We start from the raw sequence: 12229 nt of genomic DNA, 5'->3' as shown, positions 1-12229 counted from the left end.
GTCCCACAGCTTTATGGGGATGCTAATTTTCCTGTGGAACAAAGCTCTGCACCACTCCAGAGAGCATGGTGTTTGACCAAAGACGTGAAGGGTAAATCTGTAGCAGGGAAGAAAGCGCTTGGTGCTGTACTTACTCATCCTCCATCAGTTTAGGATATCATGTAATATGAGTAACTGACTGTACCCTACTTACTTGTCAGCGGCTTCTCCTAGAACAAATGCACAATGGATGATTCATTGTGCAAACTGGGTAAGATGCACTATATAGTGCCCTCCTACCTATTTTACACTCCTAACAACTTTGATAACTATACATGTACCTATCAATCTATACGTATGTTAATGATTTTTATATATGCTGCATCTATGTTAATGTCGTAGCATAATGCACTGCCAATTTCGGAATGATTTTTTGTGCCAGCAGAAGCCATCGAAAATGAAATCTATATAACTTAATCATTTTGTTCCAAAAGTGAGGAGCTGTCTTCTGTAAGACCAGAACACTAGTGAATGCATCTTTGATGTTTATCTCTGTCGAAGCACAGTACCTTCTTAATGGGTATCCATATATTATCCATGTGTTATATCCATATATTATTATATTATCCATATAATATCCATATATTTCCACATATTCTATATGTGGAAATAGTACTGAACTTACTGGTGGGCCTTGTCTGCAGCAGCTGAAAATAAAACTGTTTTTTTTTTTTTTTACTCTGTCTTGATCCAATGCTCTGCTTTGGGCTCTTGGGGACCCTTGGAACATTTGGCTGTCAGTACCCAAATACTGGCCATGGTTCTCCATAAAAGTATAGCTGCCATATTTATCTTTTTGGTGAAGCATTGTACTCAGGTACTGATCTTACTAGTGTCTGTTTGAACCTCTGTGTTCTGCATATGGTAAAAGAAGGGGTCAAAGAGTCCAGGCTCAAACTTCAGGTCAGCTTGTTTTCTCATTCTGCAGAGCTCTGGCTTCTCAGCACCATTTGGGAGAAGGACGTGCACACTGCAGGATAACAGTATTGCTGGCTTTTTGCTGTGGCTTCTTCGCCAAAAAAATAAAAAATAAAAAGAGAGAGACAAGAAAACACACAAAAAATCCACTTAAAAATACACATAGTGATGAGAAATAGATTCCAAATGATGAGGACTTGTTGCCGTAGCTGCCCCCATGTCTATCGAAAGGTAAAGCTAAGCAGAGTCAGAAATGAAATCTGACTCTGAGTTGTTTTAACCATGAACCGTTTCTTTCTATGGAGCTGTACAACAGACTGGAACTCTGGCAGTAAAAAAAGTGCCTGCGTTGCCACCCACCAGATGTCTAGAAGGTGGTCCAACACACTCAGACTCTCTGAATCAATAAAACATCCACGCCTTACAAAACACAGATATTGATGTCTGACTTCAGAGTACAAGCAACCAATGCTTCAGCGCAGCTTGCCCTCATGGATTTTATAACAAAGTCCTAATTAGTGGCCAATCCTTTTTAAAAATATACATTGAATCAAATACAATTCAGCATATTTAATTGACAGGATACCTACATGTAACAGTAAAACAATCAGTGCTGCAAATAGAAACACAGGTTACACATATCAGTTAGTGGCTCAATACATTGCTGTGATTTCAAACAATTCAAAAGACCAAATATGCACTGTTTGTAGTATATGAGAAAATTCAGGTTCTATGCATTTCAATTTTCATCCATAGCTGTATGAAACAACTATTTCTTTACATTTAGTGTCCAGCCTACCTGCCTTTCTCATATGTTGGTGAAACTCAGGCTAAGCTACTCAGTAACTGAATGTCACTTCTGGAGCCTGAACCTTCAGTTGTGTCTCAAACTAAGTCTGATTATAACCAAGATAATTAAGTATCTTAGAAGGGATCGACCAGTCCCTCAACTGTTCAAAGAAAAACTATTTTTTCTATTTTCTTCTTAAAAATCATCTCAAAACAGATTTTTGTGCGATTTAAAAGTTGCCAAGCCAATTTCTTTTAAGCTTAATTCAAGGAAATAATTATTTGCATCTTACTGGGATTTTTGTACTGGGAGGCCCACTGGGAATGAACGTGTCCCCAATATAAGCCCCTAAAAGTATGGGCACATAATGGAAGGATTGATATATCTTTAAAGATGACAGTGCCAAGGTAATGAAACCTAACACTATAATGTCACTACTTTACACCAAAAATATACAGAAATAAACAAATAGTACATGTTGAGAAATAATAGAGAAACCCTGTTAAACATTTTAAAGAGTAATAAAAATGCTTTTGGCCCATTAAATGTACTCTACCAACTATATGAACCAGTACCAAAAAGTATCAAAGTTTTTACAAAGAAAAAGAAATAAAAGAAAAAGGCCCAAAAACTTGGTAGTGTATGTCCTTGCTGAATAATTAAATGAATGTGCTGGGCATAACCCAGGAAAAAGTATACAACTAGTTTCATCTTACAGAAACCCATGCACGCACATACATCTTATATACTTATACTCTCCAGTATACAGTATGTGGGATGTAATACCCATGTGACAATTTGGCAGATAGGTTAAAAACAATTAGCATTCTCTATTCAATAATTCTTTGGAGTTTTTCTAAAATTTAAAACTTTAGAGTTTTAAAGTTATTTAGGAAACCTGAGTCACACACAAACTCTTTAATTTTCTCCCTTATTTTCAGCTCCAGCACTTGAGCAAGTTTCTGTTCACAGGCAGATGCAAAGGAGTGTCTCACAGTTCCAAAAGCAACCGTTTCTGAGCACTGAAAAATCTTGAGGCACATGGGGTTTTTACTCAGTTCTGCAAACAATGCAGATCAAACTTTTAAGTAAGTATTTCTTATCTCAGAGAGAACTTATATCTAAAAAAAAAAAGTGACATGTATACTCCATCTATATTAGTATGGATTTCTCCATGTCTTGTACAGTGAGTTCTTATGGTGAAACCTTAAACCAAGAATCAGCTGCTAAAATGACACCTATTGCAAATTCTTTCCCAAAGGTAACTTTCCACCTAGGCCTATCAGCAAATGCAGGGGCAGTTCTGTACCTAACTCTATGTCTTTCTCCTTCCGAAAATCATAAAACTTTCCTTTTCAATTATGTAGACAAGTTTTATTCAAGTAACCACAAATAAAAGACAGTCACAGTCTTTGTTTGGGAGATGGCATTTATCTGCTTCTCATGACCACCAAGAAGAGACGAGGTCTTCCATTACCATCATACCACTATCTGATCTCCTCTTACTTTTTACCGTTCTTCTCCCTTGAGCACTATGAACAATTTGAGGCTTAAATTAGACTTTATAACATACCTATATGATACAGAGCAAAATGAATCTTTGAGCTGGATGAAGCTGAATGAATACAGTCATGGCAAAAACGTCCTTAAAATGAGACCTTTTTTTCATTAATCTACACGGCAAGAAAAACAAAACAAAACAACAACAAAAAACACCTCAAACATTTTGAATGTGTTTGTGCTACCATTTCTTCATTTGGCCAGAAGACGTAGGACAGACACTGAGTGTTAAATAATTATAAGAAAATAAGGTCCAAGTTATTATTTCCTTCAAGGTTCTCTGCTCTACATCTTCCTTGTAAAGATTGTTAATCTTTAAGCCAAATTGCACGTGCCCTACTGAATGCACACAACCCCACAGTCCCCCAAGCTCTCCACCACATGTGAAATGCAAACCATTAGATTTACTTTCTCAGAATGACAAGGGGCTCTTTTGCAGTGTTATTCCCAAGTAAGCCAGCTGTTAAGGACCCAAAAGATGCAAAGCATCTCCTGGAGTCACTCTGACCTTATCTTAGTTGAGGTCCTTTTAGTTTCAGCTTGTGAAATAAAAGGATTTGGGTAGCTCTGTGCAGATTGATGACTTGATAGGAAAATCTAAAGGCAGAAGAAATGAAGATGAAGATTTTCCCATTGCAATATGAAGCAACCACAAAAGGTTGGGAAGTCGATAGGATGGGATTACTCCAGTGACAGTATACACGCCTCTCTTTGTACAGGAATGGTAATTTAATCTATTTACAGTGACTTTTACCATGACCTCTGGAATGCATCACAATAAACTCAGAATGGATCTATGAAAAACATGTTTGAAAAATTCATAGCTAACCAGATGACAAAAAGTTTGGCTTCCTATTTGGACCAGATGGAAGAGATTTTACATAAAGCCGATATAGTTTCATTTTCTTGTGTTAAAACCCAAAACAGCTGAGGTCTTAGTGACTTTGAATCACTAAATACTTGGCTGATTTTTTGCCTTTACCTAATTTCATTTTCCCCTTGCTGTTGAATATACTTATCTTCCAGCTGCTCGGCTAATTACCTTTATGGAGTTTTCCATGAACATTACTATATAGGGCTGCAGCCAGGTTAAAACAAGATATGTGCACACAGAGAGGAAGGAATAGAGCCTCTTCACTATGCTCATTCTAACTGCTTTGGCCAATCGAAATAATATTTTACTGAAGAGTTTGAAATATTATGAATGGCACAAGCATAAGATTTCACATCCAGTGTCTTATACATCTATTTTCCTTCAGATACATTATCAGAAAATATATATGTAATAACACAAAGTAGTTGACAGAAGAAATTATATAATGAGGATCAGCAGCATGGATATCATCTTATCAGCCAAACCAAGAATGAAAATAGAGACATCAGTAAGAATTGCATAGAGAATATTTGACAGCTGGCATAAATCATAGGTGTGATGAATGAGGTGGTCCCAGAACTGTTCTGGATCAGCCTTTCTGCTTTAGCAAGAACTGCAGACCCCATAATGTTTATTCTGCACAGTGTATTATCAGCAGTATACATAGCTCAACCTACTAAGCTAATATAGTTCACACTATTCTGTTGCTTCATTTGCCAAGCTAGTCAGTCATTAACTGCTCTTGTGTTTCGTCATTTATTTAACTTCCACATTTTGTAATATTTTCATTCACACCTAAAATCATAGAAAGCTATTAATGAAATAGAAGGTGGTTTGATATAATATTTTCAGCAACATTTCCTGGAAATTACATATGAGACTAGCTAAGCCATTGCTTTCCATACAGAAAACACATTTCTTGCACACAAACATACAAAGTTTTGACTAGATGTGTGAAATAAAATTCATCTTTTTTTGTTTGCTTGATAGGATCACAGAGTAATTCACCTTGGAAGGAACCTCAGAAGGTCTTTAACCCAAACTCCTCCTCCAAGTCAAGTTACATCAAGTTGCTTTGGCCTTTATTTAGCTGAGTTTCAAAAGCCTCCAAGAATTGAGGCTGTATAACCCCTCTGGGAAATCCCTTATCCCGATAAAATATAAATTCTTTAAATACAATGCAATAAATCTTGTGGGCAATCTTGTGGGTACTCCTTTTAAGATGTACATCCTCTTACCACATTCCCTAGAGAATAAAAAAAAACTTGAAAAACAGTCCATCTCAGGTCCTACATGTCCATTTTTCCCCACTTAGTGCTTCATTAGATCTATGCATAAAAAATAATCAGTGCAAGGCTTTACGATTCAAAATATACGTGCTCAAAAATAAGTAGTTTTTCTTCAGTTCCAAGATTTTTCTCTCATCAGTTAGATTTGAACTTACCTGAAACCCCTGTGATTTCATACACGGGCTCCAGACTTATCTCTATTTGTCCACCGTATGTGTAATAGCAGTAATGGACCACCTGGTGTCTGCGCAGAGATTGCTGGCCTTCCCGTGGCCAACTGTAAATGAACACAAATCCTCAGCTGAAGTTTTCAGTATTCTCACGAGCAAAACTTAGATAGACCTCTTGGTCAGCCTCGAGTGTTCTAATGTTACCAATAAGATCTTATTTTAATTTCAGGTCTTTCTGCTGTAGCAGACTTAGTCACGTATAGCAGTTTTATGTAGCACATTTATTTTTTTTTCTGTGTTCCTGTGATAGTGTTTTGTTTTTGTTTTTTTTCCCCAGTAATGGTTGAAAAGGCCCAAAGTAGGGCCATGAAACTTCTGGGTTGCAGAGGAATTTGTAGTTAAGTCCTGCTAGTTGGCTATTTTCATTTTTTGGCATCATCAGAGGTCTGGAAAAATGCCCTGAAAAATTCAGTCCAGGCACATTGACTTCAGAAATTGTTATATATTAACCAGAAATTTCCTCTTTCCCCACCTACTTTTAAAATTTTTTAACAGTGGAATATATTGAAACATGCAGAGAACTGTAGAACAGCCAAGCGGACTTACATAAAACTCAATGAAATGATCCACTTCTTCAGTGAAATAAATCAGAGGAAATATCAGCTAAGAAAGTAGATATCCAAAGAAAGTGACTGCAGACCACTAGTTAAAACTGAAGTGTGATATCCCTTTCAATTCCCATTTTTCTATTCTTGAATAGCCAATGGCATATTCTAAATAAAGAACTTTTCTCTATCAACTGGTTTGGTTTCAGGAGGAAAAAAAAAAAAAAAAGAAAAAGAAAAAAACCCTCCCATTAAATCCATTTTACTTTCCACGCTAAACAGAAAAATAAATAAATAAATTGTCATCAAAGTCATCCCTGCACAGGACGTTTGCAAACCAATCCCTTCATGGGCACATTTGTCTTTGGTATTGCATGCAAGTTCAGGCGCTTGAAGTTGGCTGATGAGCATCTCCAGGGAGATGTGACAAGTGCTGAAACGCATAGGACAGATCTCATTTTTCCACCCTGCATTTTGTAGCCCAGCATCTTTTATCTGTGGGGTGGAAGTAAGCAGAGTGCCTTAAAGATGAGTGTAAGGTTGGAAATGGTGATCAGAGCCCAAATGCACTTGCATCTGTTACAGGGAGTTAGATATTTCTGAGAACTCCCATTACCATTTATAACTATGTTTTCCAAGAAAACTCCCAATATAGTAGCTGTTGTGAACAAAGGCTGCAGGCTATAAGCAACAAATGACCTAACCTTCCTGTCTTTTGGGGCATATTTTCTTTGGCCGGATCTGCAGACAGTTGGTGCAAGGTGCAGAGGACGCTGGCTGGCGCAGGGGGTCGGGCTGGCTCCTACCGTGCCTCGGGAGCCCAGGACATGGCCAAGAGGACAGGACTGAAATGCTGATCAGTGGTATGGCCACCACAGCCCTGCTTCTGCCATCCACCTTGCTTTTGCAGTTTGCAACACACACTGGCAATACAATGCACAAGATTTTATCTTCAGCCTCCACTACCCAACAGGCTGCGGTAAGGAGACCCTATATCAAAACGTGAAGGGGTGGACATGTTCCTTTCTGGCTCCTTTTCTGCCAAAAATGGATAGACAGAGGCAGCCTGGGGAGCTACCATGTGCATCCTATCCCTGGCTTGCCAATTTTAGCCTTTCACATTAAAAAAAATTAAATAATAAAATAATAATAATAAAAAAAATCCACTGTTCACTGTTCTAGCACACCGTCACAGCATGAAGCAAGCAAGCAGTGCAGCAATCATTTTAACTGCTTGCCACCAATTACCTTTGGAGCTTGAGTTTTGGCTTCACTAGCATTTGACTAATCATATCAAAGCCCCTACCTACGCTTTCGTTACTATTTTTAATTCCCCTGCAATATTAGCTTCAGATTTCACTCTTTTGTTTATTTTTTAATTAAAGACTTTGACGTTTAGAAGCCGTTTTATGTTTCCTACCCTGGCAATATTCAAAGAAGGACTACACAGATGGACAAATAATCATATCAAGATCTGAGGTAACGCTTCCCTTCATCTCAGTCCACTTGGGTAAACTCACACCACATGCCAGCATGAACTATTCTTGTAACAAGGGCTGTAAATCCCTGCTGAAACTTATTTAGGAAGGGTAATTTTGGCTATGCATAAGTGCCATACATTAAATATATTACAGGTGAAATCTGCTGGGAAGTGCTCTGACATTTATGAGTTACACAGACGGTGTATATTACAGAGGGTCCAAATTCTGAGAGGATACAATAGAATATAATTTTAGATAGCAATTTTACCTGCAGTCTCTTCAAACTAAAAAAGAATCACCAAACACCTTTCAATTCTCTGGCTCTTTTTTTTGTTTGTTTGTGTTTGTTGTTGTTGTTGTTGTTTTGTTTTGTTTTGAGCAAAACCAAAAAACAACAAAACAGTCTCCATTCTTTAAAATTAAGTAATTTTGCTTCAGTTCTTCCTGGGTAACCCCTGTGCAAATGCTATCTGCCTACTGAAGAGGAGCCTGGAAGACCTGGGCAGCATCTGTAGCACAAGATGTGCACGTTCTGCACTACAGCTACAGTGCATGGTTTCTTCACAAACGTCCATCTTCTCTTTTGCCTTATTTTATGTTTTATTCCAAAATTGGCAAGTTGAGCAACTTCTGGGATATGCTTTTGTTAGAGTTATTTGCCACTGAATTAAATTTCTCTGTAAACCTTTGTTTCTTATTGTGCCCTGGTGCATTGGGGGCACCTAGGACTCACTTGTAAAACTGCAGGAGACACGTTTCTTGCACACGGTGCAATTCTCACAAGGGGCTTTAAAAGCTGAAGCCAACTCTCCCACATGAAGGTGGTCCATCGGCTGTAATTCCTGACTGGTCAATGGCTGCTTGGCACCACCTGGATACAAGCTGCTTTGACGTTTTGCTGGACTCATTTCCAAGGAACTGCTTTCGGCTCGTCCATGGCAGTGCAGAATGGAAACTGCTTCTGCCATGGACAAAGAGATAAACAAAGCCAAGGACGTGACACATGGAAACCCTCTCCAATACACGCATGGAAAATCTGACAAAACAGAAGGCGCTGGCCTTTCTCTTTGGCTTTAGCAGTACTTTAAAGTATCTCCTAGAAAAACAGCAGTCACTTTCTCATAAAAAGATGGGCTACGACAGCCATATCCCAATCCATCAGCAGCATACGTAGAGACAAGTAACAGATGTTCTTGTTTAACTCACCCCCATTTTCTTTCCCGTAGACAATTTGGGAGTTAACCATGCCATTCATGGGATATTGTCCTGATGTAGTCTCAGAGCACAGCTGAGGCTCATCTGAGGCAATTTTTACCTCGGCAACCCAAGCAGAGGTATCACTGGTACAGCCATGATGCACAGGTTCCCTCTTGGCTGCTGGGTCCAGACTCCAACCTCACCAACTTCACATAGCCACTCTTTTCTTCACAGCATCTGTAAGTATCTATTTCCTCCTTCTTTCCTGCTTTCCTACATCTTCTCCCTTTGTTACACACTGGACACATCAAATTTGCCGTCTCATACCTCCTTGCAACAAACAATTAGAGGTTAGTGCTCTGGACCTGAGACACAAGTTACACACAGGACACAACATGTAGATCTGGAGCCGGGAAGCACCAGGATAACACAGTCAAAGATGCAAAGATATAAAATGTCAAATACTAGATCTTTCACTGGTCCAGAATTAAATATTGCCTCTCCTGGCTCTTAGGTAGCTGTAACTTCTAGGAAGAGATTCGTACATGGACTAGACTCGCATAAGTAATTGCACTGTTTCAAGATCACTTAAACTTGCTAGCTTCCACAAATTTGGCTAGGCAGAGTAATAATACTGTTGTGAATCATTTTGACAAAACAAACAAAAAAAATCCTCAACATAAGTTCACAAATGTGAGGAGCTCAGAAAGTGAGCTCCTCACTTGCATAGTCCAAGTTCAGGCAAGGAAGAGAATTAGTCTACTGAATTTCAAAACAATAAAACAATAATAATTAAAAAAGCTAGGAGTATAGACATTAATAAACTTGCTTTACAAATATAATTTTAAAGATGCCTGTGACACACTGAAGTCAAAACTTAATAAGGCACCTATCTCTACAGGGATTTCTTGTATGTTTAAAAGGAAGCCCATGCTTAAAGGCTTTGATAGATTTCAGGCACCAAAAATTGTGTTTGCAACAAGGGGTGAGCTACCTGCAGTCTCTGGCTTAGTCCAATGGATGTTGTCCTGTGTCCAGATCCCAAGTCAAAAGGCCATACAGCTTGCTGTAATGGAGGATTTCAATCTTGAGCCAATAAACAAGAATGAGAAAAGGGCTAAAGGCTGGATTTTATGCTCATCGTCTTCATGATTCAGAGCATAAGGTTTTCTGTTCTTTGCATACATCTGCATGGTATTATCCGTATGACAACTGTAATAAAAGAAAGATAATTAAAAACAGAGAGGTTGGAATTTACACAAAATAAACAGTTTGCTTAATATCTCTAGCTAATTTCCCTTATGAGAAAATTTGAACTAATGCTTCCACCTAAGCTATGTGGGGGAGATGGGAGGGGAGGAGAAGGGGGAATAGAAGAAAAAGCAAAATATTTAGCTTACCTCACCTGAAAGCAATCTCCTCTTTGATCCTGTTTTGATCAAACTGCCAACATCACTTCTTCTCCAGGATCATCAATTCCTTCTCCACCTCTATATGCTCTCTTCCATGCATTGCCTTTCTGCCAACTGTTATGAGCTGAGTAATGTATCAGAATGATTTTTATTAAATTAACCAGAAAGGACTTCTAACTCCTTATTTAGAATTTCCATTTGCAAGAAGGGCTGTATAATTAACTGCTTCTTCAGCTATACAAATTTTGCTCTGGCTTTTTGTGTCCAGGACCAGTGTATCAAGTCTTTAATTTAAATGTGAATATTTGTGTTGAACATGCCCCAGACCTCTGGTAGCATTTAAAGCAACTCCATTTCTGCTTATTAGAGAAGCTTGAAGAATCTATTATTAATCTCTTCCTCCCTAGAGCAAACTCTGATCTATCCCTCAGGAGGAAAAACATAAGAGGGGTCTCAGTGTATCTTTAAGTACAGATGCCTCAGTTTCTGTAATTGCATGGACATACACACAGGCCATATAGCCATTGCAGTAGTCAGGTCATATCACTGACTGCTGTTCCTGGCCTTTACCTATTAATAAATCTTCCTTACCTATTAATAAATCTTGGATTTATTTTTACGCTCCAAACCTCTGAACACTTTGAGGTTTGAACCAGACCAGAACATTTATATGAACACCACAGTAGCGTCCACCTTTGCTGTACAGGTTGTATTGCATTAAAAGAACATCAGTGAGGTTGAAAAGTCAAGGCCTCTGAAGTTAGGAAGCAGACAGCGCCAATTCAGACATAACCTTTAATTACCTGCGTGCATGCTCTGGTTTCCAGAGGAACCCAGAGCATGCAGTACAGCTCAATGGGATGAAATCAGAACACCCCCTAAAGGTAGCATCCTCATGGTATATTGTGGATAAGATGCAGATCCTAATTTTCAATGATACACTGGGATTCAGATGAACAACCCCCAAGAAAGCTGACGAATCTCAAGCAAAACCTCTTCCTATTAATTGCTTTTGGAAGTTTTTATTTGCTAACACCAACCTATACATAATAACATCATGAAAATAGCAGCTTTCCATGGGGAGTGTTGGGCTCATCTAACACAATCACATTGCCAAGTTCATATATGAAAAGTCATTTTCTCTTCATAAGCAGTCATCATCCTGGGAGCTATTCTCATAGGCAAATAATTGAAATAGGAGTGATTGGCTTTATATTAATTGAAACGTGCTGCTGAGATCCAAGTCAAAGCGCAGCAGAGGATGCGGCAGCCAAAAAACAATTGCCAAGGGAACACCCGAGACAACTTATAGCCTCTGTGCTGACAGAGGATGTGGTTTTTAGAAACTGCTTCCTAAACAAATGAGGTGGTGTAGAGGAGAAACATTTAGTTGTACCACTAACATATATATTCTCCATCATGTCAGTGGAGATAAAAGGAAACTGTCCCAGAAAGAAGTGCCACTTTCTAGCCCAAGGACAGTTTTGTCACCACATGATGATACATCGAGGAGGAGATCCATTAGCAGCAAGCACTCTGGATCACTAAAAGTGATTTCAAAACCACAGTTTGGAGAAGAGTACACTCAGGTGGTGTTATCATGTCTCTGAAACAGAGAACTACACCCTGTTCGCCAAGTGCTTCTATTTCCTCTTCTGTGTATGAGCAAATACTTTTACCCCCAAACACTGAAAATGCTTTACACGTTAAAGCGTGCTGCACATTCATCCCATGCTCTCTTCAGCGGCACCATCCTTACCTGCCTCATGATCCAGCTGGGGCCGAACAGGCCTGAGCAGGGGGTTGGACCAGGTGACCTCCAAAGGTCCCTTCCAACCTCAACTATTCTGTGATTCCTCCCACCGGCCCAAAAAATGGTTTTAGGAGAACGAGG

Source organism: Oxyura jamaicensis, chromosome 4 (assembly GCF_011077185.1).
Source record: "Oxyura jamaicensis isolate SHBP4307 breed ruddy duck chromosome 4, BPBGC_Ojam_1.0, whole genome shotgun sequence".
NCBI classification, from domain to species: domain Eukaryota; kingdom Metazoa; phylum Chordata; class Aves; order Anseriformes; family Anatidae; genus Oxyura; species Oxyura jamaicensis.
Note: the sequence above shows the minus strand (reverse complement) of the source record.